We start from the raw sequence: 10,611 nt of genomic DNA, 5'->3' as shown, positions 1-10,611 counted from the left end.
ATTGAAGAGATTTCTGCACTCCCATATTCATTGCAGCATTATTCACAATAGCCAAGATATGGAACCAACCTAAATTTCCATACAAAAAAAATTGTACTTAATATAAAGCTACAGCAATAACAATGTATTGAAGAGATTTCTGCACTCCCATATTCACGGCAGCATTATTCACAATAGCCAAGATATGGAACCAGCCTAAATTTCCATCAAGGATAAATTGATAAAGAAAATGTCATATATATACACAATGGAATATTATTCAGCCTTAAAATAGAATGAAATCCTGTCATCTGCAACAACATGGATGATCCTGGAGGGTGTTATGTTAAATGAAATAAGACAGATACAGAAAGACAAATAACATATGCTCCCACATATTTGTGAAATCTAAAAATGTTGAATTCATAGAAACATAGAGCAGCATGGGAGTTACTAGAAGATGCAGGGATGGGGTCAGGGCCTGGGGAGAAGCTGGTCAAAGTATACAAAATTTCAGTTAGAGAGGAGAAATGAACTCAAGAGGTGTGTTGTATCTGGTGACTATAGTTAATAACTATAGTTATTGAAAATAATTATATTGTATGCTTGCAAATTGCTAAGAGTAGATTTTAAGTGTTCTCTGGCCTATTCTGTTGGGTGAGTTCTTGGCCCAACAGAGCTGGACAGGCAGGTGATCAAGCCATGTTGGGCATGCTGAGGGCCTCCATGGGCACTCACTGGGGCTCTGGCCAGAAGACCTGTGTGATGCTCTGCTTCCTGGAGGCAGTGTGCAGGCTGGGCACGTCTTAGAGGCCCCACTCAGATACTGCACGCCTGTGGGAAGGTCCAGGGGACTGGCTTCGCCCTGCAGCCACACCATCCTCCCCCAAGGCCCCTGCTGGCCTCTGTCTAAGGAATGATGAGATCTTGCTCTGGGTCTTCCCAGGCTTCTTGCACCATGACCAGTCTGGTTGGGAAGCCCCGTGAGTGAGCACAGGAGGCATGGCAAGGCTCTCCTCTTGGGGTCCTGGGGGCTCCATGCCTGGGTTGGGCTGGCCGGCCAGGTCTGTGCATGTCTGCAAGAAGTGCTGCTTGTGGTATGGATGCACAAACATGCTGAACCTCTGCAGCAGGGGGAAGTTCTCAGGCTTCGCAGTGGTCAGGGCAGCCAGTACGGCCAGCACCTTGTCCAGGTCGTCATCCTGCTTGTGGGCTGTCAGCACTGCCAAGAGCTGGCTACAGCCTGTAGACTCCAGGGCCCTGCAGGCATCTCCCAGGTAGGCGCTCACGGCATGCTGGCCCTGCTTCCCTGCTCTGGGCGCTCTGGACCCCCACTATGGGTGACTGCCAGGGTCTCCTGTGGGGGGTGGCCTGGGGAACAGGTGGGGCCTGCCCTGGTTGAGGTGCTCTCTGGGGTCCAGCTGCTGGGCCACAGCCTTGGACAGGGTCAGCTTGGGATCCGGAGCTGTCCTTCCAGTGGGGTCCAGGGCTGGCTGTGCCCGCTGCCTTCGGGGAATGCTGTGCTTGGGCCAATAGCCGCAGCCTTGTCCTGTTAGCTGTATACAGACCTCCTCAAACTGCTGCTTGTGGTGGGGCTGCACAAACTGGTAGAAGCCCTGGAGCTGGCTGTGCTTCTTGGGGTTGTCAGCAAAGAGGAGGCCGAGACAGGTCGCCAGGGCAGCAAAGTCATCGGAACCCTTGTAGTCCTGCAGGGCCTGGGTGAAGGTGGCAAAGTTGGCTTGACTCAGCTCCTAATTCACGGCCACCATGAAGAGCTTGGCCCTGCTCACCTGTGCACCAGCCACGGGCTCCTCCGAGTGGCTGACCAGCTGGATCTTCTTCCTCCTTCTTCGTGGCTCCTCTGCCAGCCTCTTAGATGGGAGAGATAGGGTGGAGCACCTGTGGGCCTGCTCCTCGCTGGGGCCCCCCAGCCCACTGTTCGCTGTGCTCCAGCACGGCCAGCAGCCCCCAGGGCCTCTGCCGGGCAGGGTCTGGCTCCTGCTCATACTCCATATACAGGCTGCCCTCGGGGTCCCCAGCAGCTGGTGACCTTGAGGGCCTCTGCTTCAGGCTAAGGACATGCAGGTCGAGACTCTTAGCTTTCCTGGTGGAGAGGAGGGGGCTAGGTGACTTAGTCACCTTGACAGCATCTTCTGCCTCACGCAAACCGGGTGCTGCAGCCCGCGGGGCCAGTGCTGGCATAGTTCACTCAGCAACCCAGAAGAACTGGGCTACGTCTTGGAGGACATGGCCGAAGTTGTACACCCTGACGTGGGGACGCACCCAGGAGGGCAGCTGGGCTCTGGCATCTGCAAAGGCGACCCTGTGGTCACAGAGGAAGACAGCCCCGTAGTCCAGGCAGTGCGGGATCACTTGCCCGATGGCCTGGTTCACAGTCCTGGACGCCTGTCCAGAGAGGAACTGGCCCCCAGCCCCAACCTGGCCTTTCATCTCGTCCACGAACTGCATCTTGAGGATAACCAGGGGGTCCATGCGTGGGGGCTACGGAGGCCCGTGATGATCAGACTACAGCCATTAGTGTCTGAGAAGTCCAGCCCCTCGCTGGTCTTTCCCCGGCATACCGCCAGGAAGGTGGAGCCTGTAGACCCGGGGGAGGCAATCCTCGCTTAGTGAGCACCGATGGTCTCAGAGAAGTTGCCTTTGCTCCTGGGCTCCACAAACAGCGACCTCAGCGCCTCCATCTTCCTAGCCAAGTAGCGGGCCTGCCAGAACTCCAGGCTCTTTTCCATGATGGGATATGAAGGGAAGAAGATCAGGAGCCTATAGGGCACCATGTGGGCGATGTTGCCCAGAGCCTTCCCTAAGGAGGACGAGCACTCCTTGGAAAACCGTCTGTCAAACGCGGAGCTCAACTGGGCTCTGTCGGGGTCTCTGGGGATGATCCCCATCCAGATCTGGTGCTTGTCGATGATGTGTGGGTTCTCCAGGCAGACTGGGAAAGGGATCTGCATCTCCAGGGCAAAGGAGGACCCCGGGGCCAGTGTGCTGCAGGTGAGGATGATAAAGCAGGTGCCCTGACAGACCAGCTCTCGCATGCTGTGGCCAGGACTGAAGCACCAGTAGCTCAGCACCTTCCCTCGCTTTCTGCTGCAGTGGTGCTCCAGGCATCAGATGGCTGAGCCACCCTCCGGTGACTGGCATCAGGATGGATGTGCACTTTATAGGCCCCCAGCCCTGCCAGGAAACCAGGGCCACCCTCGGAGGGGTCTACACTGAACACAATCTGGATGATATCTGCCAGCTTCTGCAGTCCGGCCGTGTTAGCAAACATTCCAGCACGTCCTGCCAGGTGCTGGATGATCTGGTCCAGTGAGTCCAAGATGCAGCCCTTGGTCTGAAATGTGATCTGGGCTTCAGCAAACAGCTCAAAGATGTAGCTCCCTGGCTTGGTGACACCGCTGTCATCTCCAGGCAGCTCAACAGCATCGATGGCCCCTTCCAGGCAGAGCAGGATCATCTTCAGCTTTACAATGTCTTCCAGCTCCATGTTCAGCCCTGAGCTGGTGGGGTCTGCGCTGAACTCCGGGTGGGGCCTGCGCTGAACTCCGGGTGGGGCTCGCCCTGCTGTGCCACCTTGATCTGCTCCTCCAGCACCTGGTCTACGACGTCCAGTCCCGAACTCGGGTCATGAGGGATCAGGTCAAAGGATGCCAATCCTTCACACATTTTCTCCACCTTGTGAGTTTCATCAAAGATCACGACCGTCCCCTTCAGGTCAATGTTGTGTGCGCTGCAGCTCTTGGCATCCAACAGGTAACTGCATGGGATGAAGACGATGTCAGCTTGCTGCTTCAGGTTCCGGGACAGGTAATAAGGGCATACCCCGTGCTTGCTTCCCCTCTTGACCAAGTCCTCGACGTCCAGGATGGGGCTGGCCAGCTCCTGCTCCAGGCTTTTCTCTTCTACATTGTTGTAGAAATGACAGAGCGACTTGCTACCTTCTCGCGGCACAAGTGGATCTTCATGTGGTTACTCTCCTGCTTCTTCACCTGAGGGTGGATGCACAGCTGCTCCCGGGAGCCCAGCACACACACCTTAGGCCGGTAGGACGTGTTCCGAAGTTCGTTGATGACCTGTGTGCGTTGCGAGTGGGTCCTAAAGGCGTAAATGATCTTTGGGATGTTCGTGTAGCAAGCTATGGGGTCTCCATCAGCAGCAGCAGCATTGCCCCAGGATGACAAAGACCTGATCTGAGAGAAGCTCCCCTTGCACCCTGTCGGCAAAATTGCGGGCAAAGATGGTGTCTTGGAGGTGTTCTTGCCAGGCCAGGGTGGTGCACAGGAGGCACAGCGTCTTCCCTGTGCCCGTGGGGCTCTCCAGGATGCCATTCACCTTCTTCTGCAGACATTCCAGGACCTTGGTCATGTACTCCTGTTGGCATTTGTAGGGCCGGAAAGGGAAGTCTACGGTTCTCAGGAGGGCACAGAGGGTGGCTGAGGGGCAGGCTATTCGGGTCTGTGAGAAAAAACCACTCCAAACATCTCAGGCTCTCAGCCGCTCTTGGTAAGTGATGCGAGCATGCGCACTGGGACACAATGCTGTTCTCTTCTAGAATCCCTATGGCACAGGCTCCTCTCTTGTCTCCGCGGCGAGCCTTCCAGAACCAGGGGACCTCAGGACCTCAACGGACTCCAGTCGAGCGCTGCCACCGCATCCCCCTTTGTCAGGAAGTTCAGACTTTGCGTACTGAGGCGCGCAGTTGCCGATGAGTGCGGTGCACTTCTGCCCCCACTTCCAGTCCGCTGCTTTGTGCTACCTGCGGAAACTGTTACCCCACGGAGGGGGTCCGCGTGCTCTTTGGCCCCTAGAGGTCTAGGCAGCCCTTTGCCCGTCTGTGTCCAGCCTCCCTGCCCAGTGAACCTCACTTCCATCGCCCACAGGCAGAAATCTGGGATCCCGCCCGTATCCTCCCTTGATGTCATCCCCCACCAGGGTCTCCGTTCCCCTGCCACCTCCCTAGGCCCAGCCACCACCATTTCCTGGATAGCTGCACGGGCCTCCTCCCCAGAGGCATCTTTTTACTGCCCTAGTGTGAGCCGACCGCTTTCCTGAAAATTTGAGAGGGGCTGCCACTTGCCCAGAACCTGGCTCCTGAGAGCCCTGACCTCCTCCTCTCCTTCCTCTCCGCTCGGTCCAGCTTCTGCTAGGGTCGCTGTCTCCCCCACTGGTCTGGATGGGCCTCCCTGAGTCCAGCACTGGTTGACAGCAAGGCAGACTTGAAACATATAATTTGACTAACAAAATTTTACAAATCGTTCAACAACTCAATAAATCTAACCTTAGGCAAAATATCTTAAATTTGCAACAAATGCTTAGAAAATGAAATTTAATGGCCGGGCGTGGTGGCTCACGCCTGTAATCCCAGCACTTTGGGAGGCCGAGGCGGGCGGATCACGAGGTCAGGAGATCGAGACCATCCTGGCTAACACGGTGAAACCCCCGCCTCTATTAAAAATACAAAAAATTAGCCGGGCGAGGTGGCGAGCGCCTGTAGTCCCAGCTACGCGGTAGGCTGAGGCAGGAGAATGGCGTGAACCCCGGGGGGCGGAGCCTGCAGTGAGCCGAGATAGCGCCACTGCACTCCAGCCTGGGTGACAGAGCAAGACTCTTTCTCAAAAAAAAAAAAAAAAAAAGAAAATGAAATTTAATAAAAATACACCATTTACAATGGTACAAAATATGTAAGGTATAAAAATAATACACATGAAGTATCTGGGAATAATTCTAATATGTGCACAAGACTTTCAGCAAAAAAATTATAATATTTACCTCATGGGAAGACATGAGGAGATATTCTATGTGGTCTGGGAAACTCAACATTCAAATTAGTCTGTAACTTTAATGCAGCTCCAGTCAAAATCTCAACAGTTCTGTTTGTGTCTGTGTGTCTTTGTGTGTAACCTAAAAAGGTGATTTTAAAATTTGTAGGGAAAAACAGTTCAAGAATAATAAAGACATTCCTGATGAAAAATAATGAGGAGAGCACAGTGTTATACCAAATGTCAATAATTAATAAATTAGTGTATTATTAAATGATGCAAAAATTATTGGCACTTAGAAAAATTGGCCTTACAGTCCAGGCATGGTGGCTCATGCATGTAATCCCAGCACTTTGGGAGGCGGAGGTGGGTGGATCACTTGAGGCCAGGAGTTCGAGACCAGCCTGGACAACATGGTGAAACCCCATCTCTACTAAAAACACAAAAATTAGGTGGGTGTGGTGGCTTATGCTTGTAATGCTAGCTACTTGGGAGGCTGAGGCTCGAGACTCACTTGAACCTGGGAGGTGGAGGCTGCAGTGAGCCAAGATTATGCCATTACACTCCAGCCCCTGGCTGGTAGAGTAAGACTCTGTCTGAAAACAAAAACAAAAACAAAACAAAAAACGGTAAAAGAAAAATTGACCTTACATATATATGGGAACTTGATTTATTACAGAGCTCAATATATGGCATTGAGCTAACAGATTATTTATTTATTTTAAATCAATGTTAGTTAAAAACTTAAATGTGAAAGACAAAACTACACAATGTGTAAAAGAGAATATCTAATAGAGAATACCTTTCATTAGGAAAAAATTTTTTTAATTGTTTGCAAAAAAACAAGCAAATCATAAGGGAAAATATTGTAATTAAGGATAAACTTCTGATTAGTAAAATGACACCATAAAAAAGTGGAAAGAAAAATCACAAACTGGGAGACAGTATTTGTAGCTTTGGTAGCTGACAAAAGATTTCTACCCTGAATATATAAAGAATTTCTGTAAATCAATGAGAAAAAGACCAACCATATAGTAGGAAAAGAATAGACAAAAGACTTGAACAGACACTTCACAGAAGAAGAAATGTGAATGGCTAATAAACATATGAAAAGTGTCTGACCTCATTAGTAATCAGGAAATACAAGTTCAAACCACAATGGGAAAACCCTGCACAACTTATTTATTTATTTATTTATTTATTTATTTATTTATTTATTTATTTTGAGACAGAGTCTCACTCTGTAGCTCAGGTTGGAGTGCAGTGGTGCAATCTTGGCTCACTGAAACCTTCGCCTCCCAAGTTCGAGCAATTCTCCTGCTTCAGCTTCCCAAGTAGCTGGGATTACAGGCCCATGCCGCCACGCCTGGCGAAGTTTTTGTGTTTTTAGTAGAGACAGGGTTTTGCCATGTTGGCCAGGCTGGTCTTGAACTCCTGACCTTAGGTGATCCACCTGCCTCGGCCTCTCAAAGTGCTGAGATTACAGGTGTAAGCTACCATGCCTGACCCCTTCGCAACTTCTTGATTGAAAAAAAAAGTAACTGGATAATAACAATCGTCAAGAACAGTCAGTGTTAGTTACTCCAAGTCACCATTATTGGAAACTATAGTTTGGCATTATCCAGTAAAATCAAAGATGCACACTCACTGACCCAGTGTCCACTCTTAAGTATATACTCTAATTTAGAGAAATTCTTGTATCTGTGTCTGGGGCTATGTATAAGAATCTTTATAGTGACACAGTTTGTAATAGCAAACAAGCAAAAGGAAACAAACCGTATGTCCTTCATGGGAAGAGTGGATTAGAAAAGTGAAGTACAGCCAGGTTCGGTGATCACACCTGTAATCCCAGCACTTTGGGAGGCTGAGGCAGGCGGATCGCTTGAGCCCAGGAGTTCAAGACCAGACTGAATAACACGGAAAAATTCCATATTTACAAAAAATACAAAAATTAACTAGGTGTGGTTGCACGCACCTGTGGTCCCTGCTACTCAGGAGGCTGAGGTAGGAGGATATATTGAACCTGGGAGGCAGAGGTTGCAATGAGCTGAGATTGCACCACTGCAGTCCAGTTCAGCCTGGGTGACAGAGTGAGACCCTATCTCAAAAAAAAAAAAAAAAAAGGAAAGGAAAGGAAAGGAAGAAGAAAAAAAGAGAAGAGAGAGAGAGAGAGAGAGAAAGAAAGAAAGGAAGGAAGGAAATTGAAGTACATTCATACATTGGGAAAAATAAACAAATGAATAACTTATGGTTACATATAACAACATGGGTAAATCTTAGAAATATAAAAAGCAGTCACAGAGGAATGCATGGGTAAAATTTACAAACATTATAACCAAACAATATATTGTTACAGGATACAAATACACAGTTGGCCTTTTGTATCTGTGGGTTTCACATTTATGAATTCAACCAACTGTGGATCAAAATATTTAGAAAAACACATAAAAATAATACAAATAAAAAACCAATACAACAACTATTTACATAGCATTTACATTGTATTAGGTATTACAAGTAACCTAGAGATTATTTAAAGTATATGGGTAAGAATATGTGTAGGTTATATACAAATATTATGCCATTTTCTACAATATCAGAGACTTGAGCATCCAAGAATTTTGGTATCCAGGAGATCCTGGAACCAATCTCCCATGGATACCAAAGGATGACTGTACATAGTAAAATTACAAAGAAAAGTAATGATTAACTAAAACTCAGAATTGTGGATTTTTTGAGGGGAGCAGAAAGAAGACGTAAAGGAAGCACATGGAGGAGATGTCAAAGCAAGTGGTATGTTTTTCTATTTAAATCAATGGCTTGGTCTATGGGTATTCATCATGTTCCATGTATATCACATCTATTTTATAAATTCTTGATAGCTGTTCTGCATTTGATGAAAATATTAAAAAGAATAAAATGAAAACCCAGGCCTGGAAGTATTGGATAGGTAATAAATATCATTTACCGCTTTTAGGGTTGGAACCGGGGGCTCCATTGACAGGTGGTAAAAGATATATCCTTTCAGAGCAGGGAGCGGCACTTGCACAGGAAATTCTAGAGGGAATAGGATTTGGAGTTGCTGTATGGAGAAGTGAGTAAAAGAATTTTAGTTGGAGAATGACATGAACAAAGACTGTGAGGAGGAGATCCTCATCTTATGTTGGGTATCCATGGCAAGCATAGTCTATTGAGATAATTGATTATATATAAGCAGTTTGAACTATTAGTTTGAGAAACACTAGATTGCCAGGAAATTCAACCTATCTTTTCATTCTATTTACATAGAAAATGAAATAAAAGACTGGGCACAGCGGCTCACATCTGTAATCCCAACAGTTTGGGAGGTTGAGGCGGGCAGATCACCTGAGGTCAGAAGTTCGAGACCAGCCTGGCCAACATGGCAAATCCCCATCTCTACTAAAAATACAAAAATTAGCCGGGCATGGTGGCATGTGCTTGTAATCTCAGTTACTCGGGAGGCTGAAGCATTAGAATTGCTTGAACCCGGGAGGCAGAGGCTGAAATGAGCCGAGATCGTGCCACTGCACTCCAGCCTGGGTGACAGAGCAAGACTCTGTAAAAAAACAAATGAAAAAAAAGAAGTGTCTGATTTTTTTTTTTTTAAAGCAAAGTATGTTTTAGGAAATTCTGTAAGTGAAAATGAAGGTCTTTGCTATGTCACTTTCATATCAACACTTACAGTCTGAGGACAACACCTTATTAAAATGGGAAATTGGATGCAAAAGCTGTCCCTTCCTTCCATCTCTCTTGCCTTTGTGTCCCACCCTCCTCTGTCTAGTTCACTGCAGCTGAACGTGTTTACCAAACTTGACTTCTCAAGGAAGTGCAATGAGAGTGTTCCGGGTCATGAATGGGTTACCTCCCGGCCTGAAGAAGAAAAAATAAGAAAAAGAAAAGGCCATCACTGTAGAGGCTGCCGCTCATACTCTCCGGCTACAGTTACCCACTCCATCAGCCATGGTGACATCTGGCGAACTATTAGCCTGGCCCACATAGCTGGAAGAGCGACATCTCAGGTCAAGGTGAGTCAAGCCTGCCATCTGGTCCTGGCTCCAGGCTCCTGCACTGATGACTTCAAAATGGTACTTCCAGGAAAGTTTTCTTGGCATTTCTGCACCCCGAATGAGAGAACGCTCACATAGACTCACCCCATATGTCCCCAAATCCAGAACTATCATGATACTAGGAGGCAGTCATAAAGTAGGAAAAAATATTTCATAAATTTTAAAGAGCCTTCAACTTGAGATGTATTCTCTGAGAGGCAGATTTTGTCCACCTATATTCTAGGTAAAGAATTTGAGTCATGGAGGTGAAGAGGCAGGAGTAAGCTGAATGACTTCGAAAAGCTATGACAGAGAAGATCAGGATAAGGGTGCAGAGTCCTGACTTGTCCTGAAAACGCATGATCACTTTGCTTTCCACTAAATGGTACCAGAGGTCTGGAGAAAAACTCAGCAAGAATAATTTTGGTGGAAGAGAAATAGTTTATGTTCAGAAGAGGAAATGGAGTAGCCTTGACCATTTAGTCTGTGCTACAGTGGGTGAGGCAACAGAAATGCGCTGTTTATACCAACAGAGTCAGAATGTCAAAACTGCTGCATCTCTCCAGGGATGGAGTAGGAGGAGGGAGGGTCCCGATGTTGGTGTGATACATACATGAAAACAGCATGAAGCATATTGTAATATAAAATTGTCAGGGCTGTGAAGCATTGCATTATTTTGATGAGGTCAGGAAATGTGCGGATTAAGGATCATTTTGCAACAGAGTATTTTAAAATCTGTATTGATAATTTTCACAGCCAGGAAAGTTAATTTATTTTGCATAGAA

General features: G+C 47.7%; 1 pseudogene; it reads right to left on the bottom strand.

The window, feature by feature from the left end:
* Positions 1-785: 785 nt before the first annotated feature.
* Positions 786-9,961, bottom strand: LOC105738958 (annotated as a pseudogene).
* Positions 9,962-10,611: the final 650 nt, after the last annotated feature.

Source organism: Nomascus leucogenys, chromosome 18 (assembly GCF_006542625.1).
Source record: "Nomascus leucogenys isolate Asia chromosome 18, Asia_NLE_v1, whole genome shotgun sequence".
Classification (NCBI taxonomy): domain Eukaryota; kingdom Metazoa; phylum Chordata; class Mammalia; order Primates; family Hylobatidae; genus Nomascus; species Nomascus leucogenys.
The sequence above is the reverse complement of the archived record's forward strand: the minus strand, read 5'-3'. Positions and strand labels throughout refer to the sequence as shown.